This window comes from Parasteatoda tepidariorum, chromosome 11 (genome assembly GCF_982258835.1).
Source record: "Parasteatoda tepidariorum strain Cologne lab strain chromosome 11, Ptep-v5.0, whole genome shotgun sequence".
NCBI lineage: Eukaryota > Metazoa > Arthropoda > Arachnida > Araneae > Theridiidae > Parasteatoda > Parasteatoda tepidariorum.
Window position 1 is genome coordinate 95,258,993 of NC_141765.1, and position 15,807 is coordinate 95,274,799.

Sequence of the window (15,807 nt, forward strand, 5' to 3'; positions counted from 1 at the left end):
TCGGAATTTTTCTAAGTACCGAAATCGTCGGAATTTTTCTAAGTACCGAAATCGTTTGAAATTTTCTAAATACCGAAATCGTCAGAATTTTTCTAAGTACCGAAATCATCAGAATTTTTCTAAGTACCGAAATCGTCAGAATTTTCTAAGCACCGAAATCGTCGGAATTTTTCTAAGTAAAGAAATCGTCAGATTTTTCTAAGTACCAAAATCAACAGAATGTTTTCTAAGTACCGAATTCGTCAGAATTTTTCTAAGTACCGAAAAGGTCAGAAATTTTCTAAGTACCGAAAAGGTCAGAAATTTTCCAAGAACCGAAATCGTCAGAATTTTCTAAGTACCGAAATCAACAGAATTTTTCTAAGTACCGAAAACGACAGAAATTTTCTAAGTACCGATAACGTCAGAAATTTTCTAAGTACCGAAAACTTCTGAATGCTTTCTAAGAACCGAAAAAGGCAGAAATTTTCTAAGTACCGAAATCGTCGGAATTTTTCTAAGTACCGAAATCGTCTGAATTTTCTAAGCACCGAAATCGTCGGAATTTTTCTAAGTAAAGAAATCGTCAGATTTTTCTAAGTACCAAAATCAACAGAATTTTTCTAAGTACCGAAATCGACAGAATTTTTCTAAGTACCGAAATCGTCGGAATGTTTTCTAAGTACCGAAAAGGTCAGAAATTTTCTAAGTACCGAAAAGGTCAGAAATTTTCCAAGTACCGAAATCGTCAGAATTTTCTAAGTACCGAAATCGGCAGAATTTTTCTAAGTACCGAAATCAACAGAATATTTCTAAGTTCCGAAATCACCAAAATTTTTCTAAGTACCGAAATCGTCAGAATTTTTCTAAGTACCGAAAACTTCCGAGTCTTTTCTAAGTACCGAAATAGACAGAATTTTTCTAAGTACCGAAATCAACAGAATTTTTCTAAGTACCGAAAAGGTCAGAAATTTTCTAAGTACCGAAATCAACAGAATTTTTCTAAGTACCGAAATCATCAGAATTTTTCTAAGTACCGAAAACGACAGAAATTTTCTTAGTACCAAAAACTTCTGATTGTTTTCTAAGTACCGAAATCGTCAGAATTTTTCTAAGTAATGTAAAGGTCAGAAATTTTCTAAGTACTGAAAAGGTCAGAAATTTTCCAAGTACCGAAAAGGTCAGAAATTTTCTAATTACCGAAATCGTCAGAATTTTTCTAAGTACCGAAATCATTAGAATTTTTCTAAGTACCGAAATCGGCAGAATTTTCTTAAGTACCGAAAAGGTCAGAAATTTTCTAAGTACCGAAAAGGTCAGAAATTTTCCAAGTACCGAAATCGTCAGAATTTTCTAAGTACCGAAATCGGGAGAATTTTTCTAAGTACCGAAAGCGACAGAAATTTTCTAGGTACCGAAATCACCAGAATTTTTCTAAGTACCGAAGACTTCTGAATGTTTTCTAAGTACCGAAATCGACAGAATTTTTCTAAGTTCCGAAATCGTTTGAAATTTTCTAAATACCGAAATCGTCAGAATTTTCTAAGCACCGAAATCGTCGGAATTTTTCTAAGTAAAGAAATCGTCAGATTTTTCTAAGTACTAAAATCAACAAAATTTTTCTAAGTACCGAAATCGACAGAATTTTTCTAAGTACCGAAATCGTCCGAGTTTTTCTAAGTACCGAAAAGGTCAGAAATTTTCTAAGTACCAAAAAGGTCAGAAATTTTCCAAGTACCGAAATCGTCAGAATTTTCTAACTACCGAAATCGTCGGAATGTTTTCTAAGTACCGAAATCGGCAGAATTTTCCTAAGTACCGAAATCATTAGAATTTTTCTAAGTACCGAAATCGGCAGAATTTTTCTAAGTACCGAAAACGTCAGAAAATTTCTAAGTATCGAAAACGTCAGAAATTTTCTAAGTTCTGAAAACTTCTGAGTCTTTTCAAAGTACCGAAAAAGGCAGAAATTTTCCAAGTACCGAAATCAACAGAATTTTTCTAAGTTCCGATAACTTCTGAATGTTTTCTAAGTACCGAAAAAGGCCGAAATTTTCTAAGCACCGAAATCGTCTGAATTTTTCTAAGTACCGAAATCGTTTGAAATTTTCTTAATACCGAAAAGGTCAGAAATTTTCTAAGTACCGAAATCATCAGAATTTTTGTAAGTACCGAAAACGTCAGAAATTTTCTAAGTACCGAAAACTTCCGAGTCTTTTTTAAGTACCGAAATAGACAGAATTTTTTTAAGTACCGAAATAGGCAGAATTTTTCTAAGTACCGAAGACTTCTTAATGTTTTCTAAGTACCGAAATCGACAGAATTTTTCTAAGTACCAAAAACGTCAGATATTTTCTAAGTACCGAAAAGGTCAGAAATTTTCTAAGTACCGAAAACGACAGAAATTTTCTAAGTACCGAAATCAACAGAATTTTTCTAAGTACCGAAATCGGCAGAATTTTTCTAAGTAACGAAAACGTCAGAAATTATCTAAGTACCGAAAACTTCTGATTTGTTTCTAAGTACCGAAATCGTCAGAATTTTTCTAAGTACTGAAAACTTCTGAATGTTTAATAAGTATCGAAATCGTAATAATTTTTCTAAGTACCAAAAACGTCAGAAATTTTCTAAGCACCGAAGACTTCGAATGATTTCTAAGTACCGAAAAGGTCAGAATTTTTCTAAGTACCAAAATCAACAGAATTTTTCTAAGTACCGAAATCGGCAGAATTTTTCTAAGTAACGAAAACGTCAGAATTTATCTAAGTACCGAAAACTTCTGATTGTTTTCTAAGTACCGAAATCGTCAGAATTTTTCTAAGTACCGTAAAGGTCAGAAATTTTCCAAGTACCGTAAAGGTCAGAAATTTTCTAAGTGCCGAAATCGTCAGAATTTTTCTAAGTTCCGAAATCATTTGAATTTTTCTTAGTACCGAAATCGGCAGAATTTTCCTAAGTACCGAAAAAGTCAGAAATTTTCTAAGTATCGATAACTTCTGAATGTTTTCTAAGTACTGAATTCGTCAGAATTTTTCTAAGTACCGAAAAGGTCAGAAATTTTCTAAGTACCGAAAAGGTCAGAAATTTTCCAAGAACCGAAATCGTCAGAATTTTCTAAGTACCGAAATCAACAGAATTTTTCTAAGTACCGAAATCGTCAGAAATTTTCTAAGTACCGAAAACTTCTGAATGTTTTCTAAGTACCGAAAAAGGCAGAAATTTTCTAAGTACCGAAATCGTCGGAATTTTTCTAAGTACCGAAATCGTCGGAATTTTTCTAAGTACCGAAATCGTTTGAAATTTTCTAAATACCGAAATCGTCAGAATTTTTCTAAGTACCGAAATCATCAGAATTTTTCTAAGTACCGAAATCGTCAGAATTTTCTAAGCACCGAAATCGTCGGAATTTTTCTAAGTAAAGAAATCGTCAGATTTTTCTAAGTACCAAAATCAACAGAATGTTTTCTAAGTACCGAATTCGTCAGAATTTTTCTAAGTACCGAAAAGGTCAGAAATTTTCTAAGTACCGAAAAGGTCAGAAATTTTCCAAGAACCGAAATCGTCAGAATTTTCTAAGTACCGAAATCAACAGAATTTTTCTAAGTACCGAAAACGACAGAAATTTTCTAAGTACCGATAACGTCAGAAATTTTCTAAGTACCGAAAACTTCTGAATGCTTTCTAAGAACCGAAAAAGGCAGAAATTTTCTAAGTACCGAAATCGTCGGAATTTTTCTAAGTACCGAAATCGTCTGAATTTTCTAAGCACCGAAATCGTCGGAATTTTTCTAAGTAAAGAAATCGTCAGATTTTTCTAAGTACCAAAATCAACAGAATTTTTCTAAGTACCGAAATCGACAGAATTTTTCTAAGTACCGAAATCGTCGGAATGTTTTCTAAGTACCGAAAAGGTCAGAAATTTTCTAAGTACCGAAAAGGTCAGAAATTTTCCAAGTACCGAAATCGTCAGAATTTTCTAAGTACCGAAATCGGCAGAATTTTTCTAAGTACCGAAATCAACAGAATATTTCTAAGTTCCGAAATCACCAAAATTTTTCTAAGTACCGAAATCGTCAGAATTTTTCTAAGTACCGAAAACTTCCGAGTCTTTTCTAAGTACCGAAATAGACAGAATTTTTCTAAGTACCGAAATCAACAGAATTTTTCTAAGTACCGAAAAGGTCAGAAATTTTCTAAGTACCGAAATCAACAGAATTTTTCTAAGTACCGAAATCATCAGAATTTTTCTAAGTACCGAAAACGACAGAAATTTTCTTAGTACCAAAAACTTCTGATTGTTTTCTAAGTACCGAAATCGTCAGAATTTTTCTAAGTAATGTAAAGGTCAGAAATTTTCTAAGTACTGAAAAGGTCAGAAATTTTCCAAGTACCGAAAAGGTCAGAAATTTTCTAATTACCGAAATCGTCAGAATTTTTCTAAGTACCGAAATCATTAGAATTTTTCTAAGTACCGAAATCGGCAGAATTTTCTTAAGTACCGAAAAGGTCAGAAATTTTCTAAGTACCGAAAAGGTCAGAAATTTTCCAAGTACCGAAATCGTCAGAATTTTCTAAGTACCGAAATCGGGAGAATTTTTCTAAGTACCGAAAGCGACAGAAATTTTCTAGGTACCGAAATCACCAGAATTTTTCTAAGTACCGAAGACTTCTGAATGTTTTCTAAGTACCGAAATCGACAGAATTTTTCTAAGTTCCGAAATCGTTTGAAATTTTCTAAATACCGAAATCGTCAGAATTTTCTAAGCACCGAAATCGTCGGAATTTTTCTAAGTAAAGAAATCGTCAGATTTTTCTAAGTACTAAAATCAACAAAATTTTTCTAAGTACCGAAATCGACAGAATTTTTCTAAGTACCGAAATCGTCCGAGTTTTTCTAAGTACCGAAAAGGTCAGAAATTTTCTAAGTACCAAAAAGGTCAGAAATTTTCCAAGTACCGAAATCGTCAGAATTTTCTAACTACCGAAATCGTCGGAATGTTTTCTAAGTACCGAAATCGGCAGAATTTTCCTAAGTACCGAAATCATTAGAATTTTTCTAAGTACCGAAATCGGCAGAATTTTTCTAAGTACCGAAAACGTCAGAAAATTTCTAAGTATCGAAAACGTCAGAAATTTTCTAAGTTCTGAAAACTTCTGAGTCTTTTCAAAGTACCGAAAAAGGCAGAAATTTTCCAAGTACCGAAATCAACAGAATTTTTCTAAGTTCCGATAACTTCTGAATGTTTTCTAAGTACCGAAAAAGGCCGAAATTTTCTAAGCACCGAAATCGTCTGAATTTTTCTAAGTACCGAAATCGTTTGAAATTTTCTTAATACCGAAAAGGTCAGAAATTTTCTAAGTACCGAAATCATCAGAATTTTTGTAAGTACCGAAAACGTCAGAAATTTTCTAAGTACCGAAAACTTCCGAGTCTTTTTTAAGTACCGAAATAGACAGAATTTTTTTAAGTACCGAAATAGGCAGAATTTTTCTAAGTACCGAAGACTTCTTAATGTTTTCTAAGTACCGAAATCGACAGAATTTTTCTAAGTACCAAAAACGTCAGATATTTTCTAAGTACCGAAAAGGTCAGAAATTTTCTAAGTACCGAAAACGACAGAAATTTTCTAAGTACCGAAATCAACAGAATTTTTCTAAGTACCGAAATCGGCAGAATTTTTCTAAGTAACGAAAACGTCAGAAATTATCTAAGTACCGAAAACTTCTGATTTGTTTCTAAGTACCGAAATCGTCAGAATTTTTCTAAGTACCGTAAAGGTCAGAAATTTTCCAAGTACCGAAAAGGTCAGAAATTTTCTAAGTACCGAAATCGTCAGAATTTTTCTAAGTACCGAAATCATCAGAATTTTTCTAAGTACCGAAATCGGCAGAATTTTTCTAAGTACTGAAAACTTCTGAATGTTTAATAAGTATCGAAATCGTAATAATTTTTCTAAGTACCAAAAACGTCAGAAATTTTCTAAGCACCGAAGACTTCTGAATGATTTCTAAGTACCGAAAAGGTCAGAAATTTTCTAAGTACCAAAATCAACAGAATTTTTCTAAGTACCGAAATCATCAGAATTTTTCTAAGTACCGAAAACGACAGAAATTTTCTTAGTACCAAAAACTTCTGATTGTTTTCTAAGTACCGAAATCGTCAGAATTTTTCTAAGTACCGTAAAGGTCAGAAATTTTCTAAGTGCCGAAATCGTCAGAATTTTTCTAAGTACCGAAATCATTAGAATTTTTCTAAGTACCGAAATCGGCAGAATTTTCCTAAGTACCGAAAAAGTCAGAAATTTTCTAAGTATCGATAACTTCTGAATGTTTTCTAAGTACCGAATTCGTCAGAATTTTTCTAAGTACCGAAAAGGTCAGAAATATTCTAAGTACCGAAAAGGTCAGAATTTTCCAAGAACCGAAATCGTCAGAATTTTCTAAGTACCGAAATCTGCAGAATTTTTCTAAGTACCGAAAACGACAGAAATTTTCTAAGTACCGAAATCAACAGAATTTTTCTAAGTACCGAAATCAACAGAATTTATCTAAGTACCGAAAACTTCTGATTGTTTTCTAAGTATCGAAATCGTAAGAATTTTTCTAAGTACCGAAAACGTCAGATATTTTCTAAGTACCGAAAAGGTCAGAAATTTTCTAAGTACCGAAATCAACAGAATTTTTCTAAGTACCGAAATCATCAGAATTTTTCTAAGTACCGAAAACGACAGAAATTTTCTTAGTACCAAAAACTTCTGATTGTTTTCTAAGTACCGAAATCGTCAGAATTTTTCTAAGTAATGTAAAGGTCAGAAATTTTCTAAGTACTGAAAAGGTCAGAAATTTTCCAAGTACCGAAAAGGTCAGAAATTTTCAAATTACCGAAATCGTCAGAATTTTTCTAAGTACCGAAATCATTAGAATTTTTCTAAGTACCGAAATCGGCAGAATTTTCCTAAGTACCGAAAAGGTCAGAAATTTTCTAAGTACCGAAAAAGGCAGAAATTTTCCAAGTACCGAAATCAACAGAATTTTTCTAAGTTCCGATAACTTCTGAATGTTTTCTAAGTACCGAAAAAGGCCGAAATTTTCTTAGCACCGAAATCGTCTGAATTTTTCTAAGTACCGAAATCGTTTGAAATTTTCTTAATACCGAAAAGGTCAGAAATTTTCTAAGTACCGAAATCATCAGAATTTTTCTAAGTACCGAAAACGTCAGAAATTTTCTAAGTACCGAAAACTTCCGAGTCTTTTCTAAGTACCGAAATAGACAGAATTTTTTATGTACCGAAATAGGCAGAATTTTTCTAAGTACCGAAGACTTCTTAATGTTTTCTAAGTACCGAAATCGACAGAATTTTTCTAAGTACCAAAAACGTCAGATATTTTCTAAGTACCGAAAAGGTCAGAAATTTTCTAAGTACCGAAAACGACAGAAATTTTCTAAGTACCGAAATCAACAGAATTTTTCTAAGTACCGAAATCGGCAGAATTTTTCTAAGTAACGAAAACGTCAGAAATTATCTAAGTACCGAAAACTTCTGATTTGTTTCTAAGTACCGAAATCGTCAGAATTTTTCTAAGTACCGTAAAGGTCAGAAATTTTCCAAGTACCGAAAAGGTCAGAAATTTTCTAAGTACCGAAAACGACAGAAATTTTCTAAGTACCGAAATCAACAGAATTTTTCTAAGTACCGAAATCATCAGAATTTTTCTAAGTACCGAAAACGACAGAAATTTTCTTAGTACCAAAAACTTCTGATTGTTTTCTAAGTACCGAAATCGTCAGAATTTTTCTAAGTACCGTAAAGGTCAGAAATTTTCTAAGTGCCGAAATCGTCAGAATTTTTCAAAGTACCGAAATCATTAGAATTTTTCTAAGTACCGAAATCGGCAGAATTTTCCTAAGTACCGAAAAAGTCAGAAATTTTCTAAGTATCGATAACTTCTGAATGTTTTCTAAGTACCGAATTCGTCAGAATTTTTCTAAGTACCGAAAAGGTCAGAAATATTCTAAGTACCGAAAAGGTCAGAATTTTCCAAGAACCGAAAAAGTCAGAAATTTTCTAAGTATCGATAACTTCTGAATGTTTTCTAAGTACCGAAAACGACAGAAATTTTCTAAGTACCGAAATCAACAGAATTTTTCTAAGTACCGAAATCAACAGAATTTTTCTAAGTACCGAAATCGGCAGAATTTTTCTAAGTAACGAAAACGTCAGAATTTATCTAAGTACCGAAAACTTCTGATTGTTTTCTAAGTATCGAAATCGTAAGAATTTTTCTAAGTACCGAAAACGTCAGATATTTTCTAAGTACCGAAAAGGTCAGAAATTTTCTAAGTACCGAAATCAACAGAATTTTTCTAAGTACCGAAATCATCAGAATTTTTCTAAGTACCGAAAACGACAGAAATTTTCTTAGTACCAAAAACTTCTGATTGTTTTCTAAGTACCGAAATCGTCAGAATTTTTCTAAGTAATGTAAAGGTCAGAAATTTTCTAAGTACCGAAAAGGTCAGAAATTTTCCAAGTACCGAAATCGTCAGAATTTTCTAACTACCGAAATCGTCGGAATGTTTTCTAAGTACCGAAATCATCAGAATTTTTCTAAGTACCGAAAACGACAGAAATTTTCTTAGTACCAAAAACTTCTGATTGTTTTCTAAGTACCGAAATCGTCAGAATTTTTCTAAGTAATGTAAAGGTCAGAAATTTTCTAAGTACCGAAAAGGTCAGAAATTTTCCAAGTACCGAAATCGTCAGAATTTTCTAACTACCGAAATCGTCGGAATGTTTTCTAAGTACCGAAAAGGTCAGAAATTTTCTAAGTACCGAAAAGGTCAGAAATTTTCCAAGTACCGAAATCGTCAGAATTTTCTAAGTACCGAAAAGGTCAGAAATTTTCCAAGAACCGAAATCGTCAGAATTTTCTAAGTACCGAAATCAACAGAATTTTTCTAAGTACCGAAATCGTCAGAAATTTTCTAAGTACCGAAAACTTCTGAATGTTTTCTAAGTACCGAAAAAGGCAGAAATTTTCTAAGTACCGAAATCGTCGGAATTTTTCTAAGTACCGAAATCGTCTGAATTTTTCTAAGTACCGAAATCGTTTGAAATTTTCTAAATACCGAAATCGTCAGAATTGTTCTAAGTACCGAAATCATCAGAATTTTTCTAAGTACCGAAATCGTCAGAATTTTCTAAGCACCGAAATCGTCGGAATTTTTCTAAGTAAAGAAGTCGTCAGATTTTTCTAAGTACCAAAATCAACAGAATGTTTTCTAAGTACCGAATTCGTCAGAATTTTTCTAAGTACCGAAAAGGTCAGAAATTTTCTAAGTACCGAAAAGGTCAGAAATTTTCCAAGAACAGAAATCGTCAGAATTTTCTAAGTACCGAAATCAACAGAATTTTTCTAAGTACCGAAAACGACAGAAATTTTCTAAGTACCGATAACGTCAGAAATTTTCTAAGTACCGAAAACTTCTGAATGCTTTCTAAGAACCGAAAAAGGCAGAAATTTTCTAAGTACCGAAATCGTCGGAATTTTTCTAAGTTCCGAAATCGTTTGAAATTTTCTAAATACCGAAATCGTCAGAATTTTTCTAAGTACCGAAATCATCAGAATTTTTCTAAGTACCGAAATCGTCAGAATTTTCTAAGCACCGAAATCGTCGGAATTTTTCTAAGTAAAGAAGTCGTCAGATTTTTCTTAGTACCAAAATCAACAGAATTTTTCTAAGTACCGAAATCGACAGAATTTTTCTAAGTACCGAAATCGTCCGAGTTTTTCTAAGTACCGAAAAGGTCAGAAATTTTCCAAGTACCGAAATCGTCAGAATTTTCTAACTACCGAAATCGTCGGAATGTTTTCTAAGTACCGAAAAGGTCAGAAATTTTCTAAGTACCGAAAAGGTCAGAAATTTTCCAAGTACCGAAATCGTCAGAATTTTCTAAGTACCGAAATCGGCAGAATTTTTCTAAGTACCGAAATCAACAGAATATTTCTAAGTTCCGAAATCACCAGAATTTTTCTAAGTACCGAAATCGTCAGAATTTTTCTAAGTACCGAAAACTTCCGAGTCTTTTCTAAGTACCGAAATAGGCAGAGTTTTTCTAAGTACCGAAATCAACAGAATTTTTCTAAGTACCGAAATCGGCAGAATTTTTCTAAGTACCGAAAACTTCTGAATGTTTAATAAGTATCGAAATCGTAAGAATTTTTCTAAGTACCGAAAACGTCAGATATTTTCTAAGTACCGAAAAGGTCAGAAATTTTCTAAGTACCGAAATCAACAGAATTTTTCTAAGTACCGAAATCATCAGAATTTTTCTAAGTACCGAAAACGACAGAAATTTTCTTAGTACCAAAAACTTCTGATTGTTTTCTAAGTACCGAAATCGTCAGAATTTTTCTAAGTACCGTAAAGGTCAGAAATTTTCTAAGTGCCGAAATCGTCAGAATTTTTCAAAGTACCGAAATCATTAGAATTTTTCTAAGTACCGAAATCGGCAGAATTTTCCTAAGTACCGAAAAAGTCAGAAATTTTCTAAGTATCGATAACTTCTGAATGTTTTCTAAGTACCGAATTCGTCAGAATTTTTCTAAGTACCGAAAAGGTCAGAAATATTCTAAGTACCGAAAAGGTCAGAATTTTCCAAGAACCGAAAAAGTCAGAAATTTTCTAAGTATCGATAACTTCTGAATGTTTTCTAAGTACCGAAAACGACAGAAATTTTCTAAGTACCGAAATCAACAGAATTTTTCTAAGTACCGAAATCAACAGAATTTTTCTAAGTACCGAAATCGGCAGAATTTTTCTAAGTAACGAAAACGTCAGAATTTATCTAAGTACCGAAAACTTCTGATTGATTTCTAAGTATCGAAATCGTAAGAATTTTTCTAAGTACCGAAAACGTCAGATATTTTCTAAGTACCGAAAAGGTCAGAAATTTTCTAAGTACCGAAATCAACAGAATTTTTCTAAGTACCGAAATCATCAGAATTTTTCTAAGTACCGAAAACGACAGAAATTTTCTTAGTACCAAAAACTTCTGATTGTTTTCTAAGTACCGAAATCGTCAGAATTTTTCTAAGTAATGTAAAGGTCAGAAATTTTCTAAGTACCGAAAAGGTCAGAAATTTTCCAAGTACCGAAATCGTCAGAATTTTCTAACTACCGAAATCGTCGGAATGTTTTCTAAGTACCGAAATCATCAGAATTTTTCTAAGTACCGAAAACGACAGAAATTTTCTTAGTACCAAAAACTTCTGATTGTTTTCTAAGTACCGAAATCGTCAGAATTTTTCTAAGTAATGTAAAGGTCAGAAATTTTCTAAGTACCGAAAAGGTCAGAAATTTTCCAAGTACCGAAATCGTCAGAATTTTCTAACTACCGAAATCGTCGGAATGTTTTCTAAGTACCGAAAAGGTCAGAAATTTTCTAAGTACCGAAAAGGTCAGAAATTTTCCAAGTACCGAAATCGTCAGAATTTTCTAAGTACCGAAAAGGTCAGAAATTTTCCAAGAACCGAAATCGTCAGAATTTTCTAAGTACCGAAATCAACAGAATTTTTCTAAGTACCGAAATCGTCAGAAATTTTCTAAGTACCGAAAACTTCTGAATGTTTTCTAAGTACCGAAAAAGGCAGAAATTTTCTAAGTACCGAAATCGTCGGAATTTTTCTAAGTACCGAAATCGTCTGAATTTTTCTAAGTACCGAAATCGTTTGAAATTTTCTAAATACCGAAATCGTCAGAATTGTTCTAAGTACCGAAATCATCAGAATTTTTCTAAGTACCGAAATCGTCAGAATTTTCTAAGCACCGAAATCGTCGGAATTTTTCTAAGTAAAGAAGTCGTCAGATTTTTCTAAGTACCAAAATCAACAGAATGTTTTCTAAGTACCGAATTCGTCAGAATTTTTCTAAGTACCGAAAAGGTCAGAAATTTTCTAAGTACCGAAAAGGTCAGAAATTTTCCAAGAACAGAAATCGTCAGAATTTTCTAAGTACCGAAATCAACAGAATTTTTCTAAGTACCGAAAACGACAGAAATTTTCTAAGTACCGATAACGTCAGAAATTTTCTAAGTACCGAAAACTTCTGAATGCTTTCTAAGAACCGAAAAAGGCAGAAATTTTCTAAGTACCGAAATCGTCGGAATTTTTCTAAGTTCCGAAATCGTTTGAAATTTTCTAAATACCGAAATCGTCAGAATTTTTCTAAGTACCGAAATCATCAGAATTTTTCTAAGTACCGAAATCGTCAGAATTTTCTAAGCACCGAAATCGTCGGAATTTTTCTAAGTAAAGAAGTCGTCAGATTTTTCTTAGTACCAAAATCAACAGAATTTTTCTAAGTACCGAAATCGACAGAATTTTTCTAAGTACCGAAATCGTCCGAGTTTTTCTAAGTACCGAAAAGGTCAGAAATATTCTAAGTACCGAAAAGGTCAGAATTTTCCAAGAACCGAAAAAGTCAGAAATTTTCTAAGTATCGATAACTTCTGAATGTTTTCTAAGTACCGAAAACGACAGAAATTTTCTAAGTACCGAAATCAACAGAATTTTTCTAAGTACCGAAATCAACAGAATTTTTCTAAGTACCGAAATCGGCAGAATTTTTCTAAGTAACGAAAACGTCAGAATTTATCTAAGTACCGAAAACTTCTGATTGTTTTCTAAGTATCGAAATCGTAAGAATTTTTCTAAGTACCGAAAACGTCAGATATTTTCTAAGTACCGAAAAGGTCAGAAATTTTCTAAGTACCGAAATCAACAGAATTTTTCTAAGTACCGAAATCATCAGAATTTTTCTAAGTACCGAAAACGACAGAAATTTTCTTAGTACCAAAAACTTCTGATTGTTTTCTAAGTACCGAAATCGTCAGAATTTTTCTAAGTAATGTAAAGGTCAGAAATTTTCTAAGTACCGAAAAGGTCAGAAATTTTCCAAGTACCGAAATCGTCAGAATTTTCTAACTACCGAAATCGTCGGAATGTTTTCTAAGTACCGAAATCATCAGAATTTTTCTAAGTACCGAAAACGACAGAAATTTTCTTAGTACCAAAAACTTCTGATTGTTTTCTAAGTACCGAAATCGTCAGAATTTTTCTAAGTAATGTAAAGGTCAGAAATTTTCTAAGTACCGAAAAGGTCAGAAATTTTCCAAGTACCGAAATCGTCAGAATTTTCTAACTACCGAAATCGTCGGAATGTTTTCTAAGTACCGAAAAGGTCAGAAATTTTCTAAGTACCGAAAAGGTCAGAAATTTTCCAAGTACCGAAATCGTCAGAATTTTCTAAGTACCGAAAAGGTCAGAAATTTTCCAAGAACCGAAATCGTCAGAATTTTCTAAGTACCGAAATCAACAGAATTTTTCTAAGTACCGAAATCGTCAGAAATTTTCTAAGTACCGAAAACTTCTGAATGTTTTCTAAGTACCGAAAAAGGCAGAAATTTTCTAAGTACCGAAATCGTCGGAATTTTTCTAAGTACCGAAATCGTCTGAATTTTTCTAAGTACCGAAATCGTTTGAAATTTTCTAAATACCGAAATCGTCAGAATTGTTCTAAGTACCGAAATCATCAGAATTTTTCTAAGTACCGAAATCGTCAGAATTTTCTAAGCACCGAAATCGTCGGAATTTTTCTAAGTAAAGAAGTCGTCAGATTTTTCTAAGTACCAAAATCAACAGAATGTTTTCTAAGTACCGAATTCGTCAGAATTTTTCTAAGTACCGAAAAGGTCAGAAATTTTCTAAGTACCGAAAAGGTCAGAAATTTTCCAAGAACAGAAATCGTCAGAATTTTCTAAGTACCGAAATCAACAGAATTTTTCTAAGTACCGAAAACGACAGAAATTTTCTAAGTACCGATAACGTCAGAAATTTTCTAAGTACCGAAAACTTCTGAATGCTTTCTAAGAACCGAAAAAGGCAGAAATTTTCTAAGTACCGAAATCGTCGGAATTTTTCTAAGTTCCGAAATCGTTTGAAATTTTCTAAATACCGAAATCGTCAGAATTTTTCTAAGTACCGAAATCATCAGAATTTTTCTAAGTACCGAAATCGTCAGAATTTTCTAAGCACCGAAATCGTCGGAATTTTTCTAAGTAAAGAAGTCGTCAGATTTTTCTTAGTACCAAAATCAACAGAATTTTTCTAAGTACCGAAATCGACAGAATTTTTCTAAGTACCGAAATCGTCCGAGTTTTTCTAAGTACCGAAAAGGTCAGAAATTTTCCAAGTACCGAAATCGTCAGAATTTTCTAACTACCGAAATCGTCGGAATGTTTTCTAAGTACCGAAAAGGTCAGAAATTTTCTAAGTACCGAAAAGGTCAGAAATTTTCCAAGTACCGAAATCGTCAGAATTTTCTAAGTACCGAAATCGGCAGAATTTTTCTAAGTACCGAAATCAACAGAATATTTCTAAGTTCCGAAATCACCAGAATTTTTCTAAGTACCGAAATCGTCAGAATTTTTCTAAGTACCGAAAACTTCCGAGTCTTTTCTAAGTACCGAAATAGGCAGAGTTTTTCTAAGTACCGAAATCAACAGAATTTTTCTAAGTACCGAAATCGGCAGAATTTTTCTAAGTACCGAAAACTTCTGAATGTTTAATAAGTATCGAAATCGTAAGAATTTTTCTAAGTACCGAAAAGGTCAGAAATTTTCTAAGTACCGAAATCAACAGAATTTTTCTAAGTACCGAAATCATCAGAATTTTTCTAAGTACCGAAAACGACAGAAATTTTCTTAGTACCAAAAACTTCTGATTGTTTTCTAAGTACCGAAATCGTCAGAATTTTTCTAAGTACCGTAAAGGTCAGAAATTTTCTAAGTGCCGAAATCGTCAGAATTTTTCAAAGTACCGAAATCATTAGAATTTTTCTAAGTACCGAAATCGGCAGAATTTTCCTAAGTACCGAAAAAGTCAGAAATTTTCTAAGTATCGATAACTTCTGAATGTTTTCTAAGTACCGAATTCGTCAGAATTTTTCTAAGTACCGAAAAGGTCAGAAATATTCTAAGTACCGAAAAGGTCAGAATTTTCCAAGAACCGAAAAAGTCAGAAATTTTCTAAGTATCGATAACTTCTGAATGTTTTCTAAGTACCGAAAACGACAGAAATTTTCTAAGTACCGAAATCAACAGAATTTTTCTAAGTACCGAAATCAACAGAATTTTTCTAAGTACCGAAATCGGCAGAATTTTTCTAAGTAACGAAAACGTCAGAATTTATCTAAGTACCGAAAACTTCTGATTGATTTCTAAGTATCGAAATCGTAAGAATTTTTCTAAGTACCGAAAACGTCAGATATTTTCTAAGTACCGAAAAGGTCAGAAATTTTCTAAGTACCGAAATCAACAGAATTTTTCTAAGTACCGAAATCATCAGAATTTTTCTAAGTACCGAAAACGACAGAAATTTTCTTAGTACCAAAAACTTCTGATTGTTTTCTAAGTACCGAAATCGTCAGAATTTTTCTAAGTAATGTAAAGGTCAGAAATTTTCTAAGTACCGAAAAGGTCAGAAATTTTCCAAGTACCGAAATCGTCAGAATTTTCTAACTACCGAAATCGTCGGAATGTTTTCTAAGTACCGAAATCATCAGAATTTTTCTAAGTACCGAAAACGACAGAAATTTTCTTAGTACCAAAAACTTCTGATTGTTTTCTAAGTACCGAAATCGTCAGAATTTTTCTAAGTAATGTAAAGGTCAGAAATTTTCTAAGTACCGAAAAGGTCAGAAATTTTCCAAGTACCGAAATCGTCAGAATTTTCTAACTACCGAAATCGTCGGAATGTTTTCTAAGT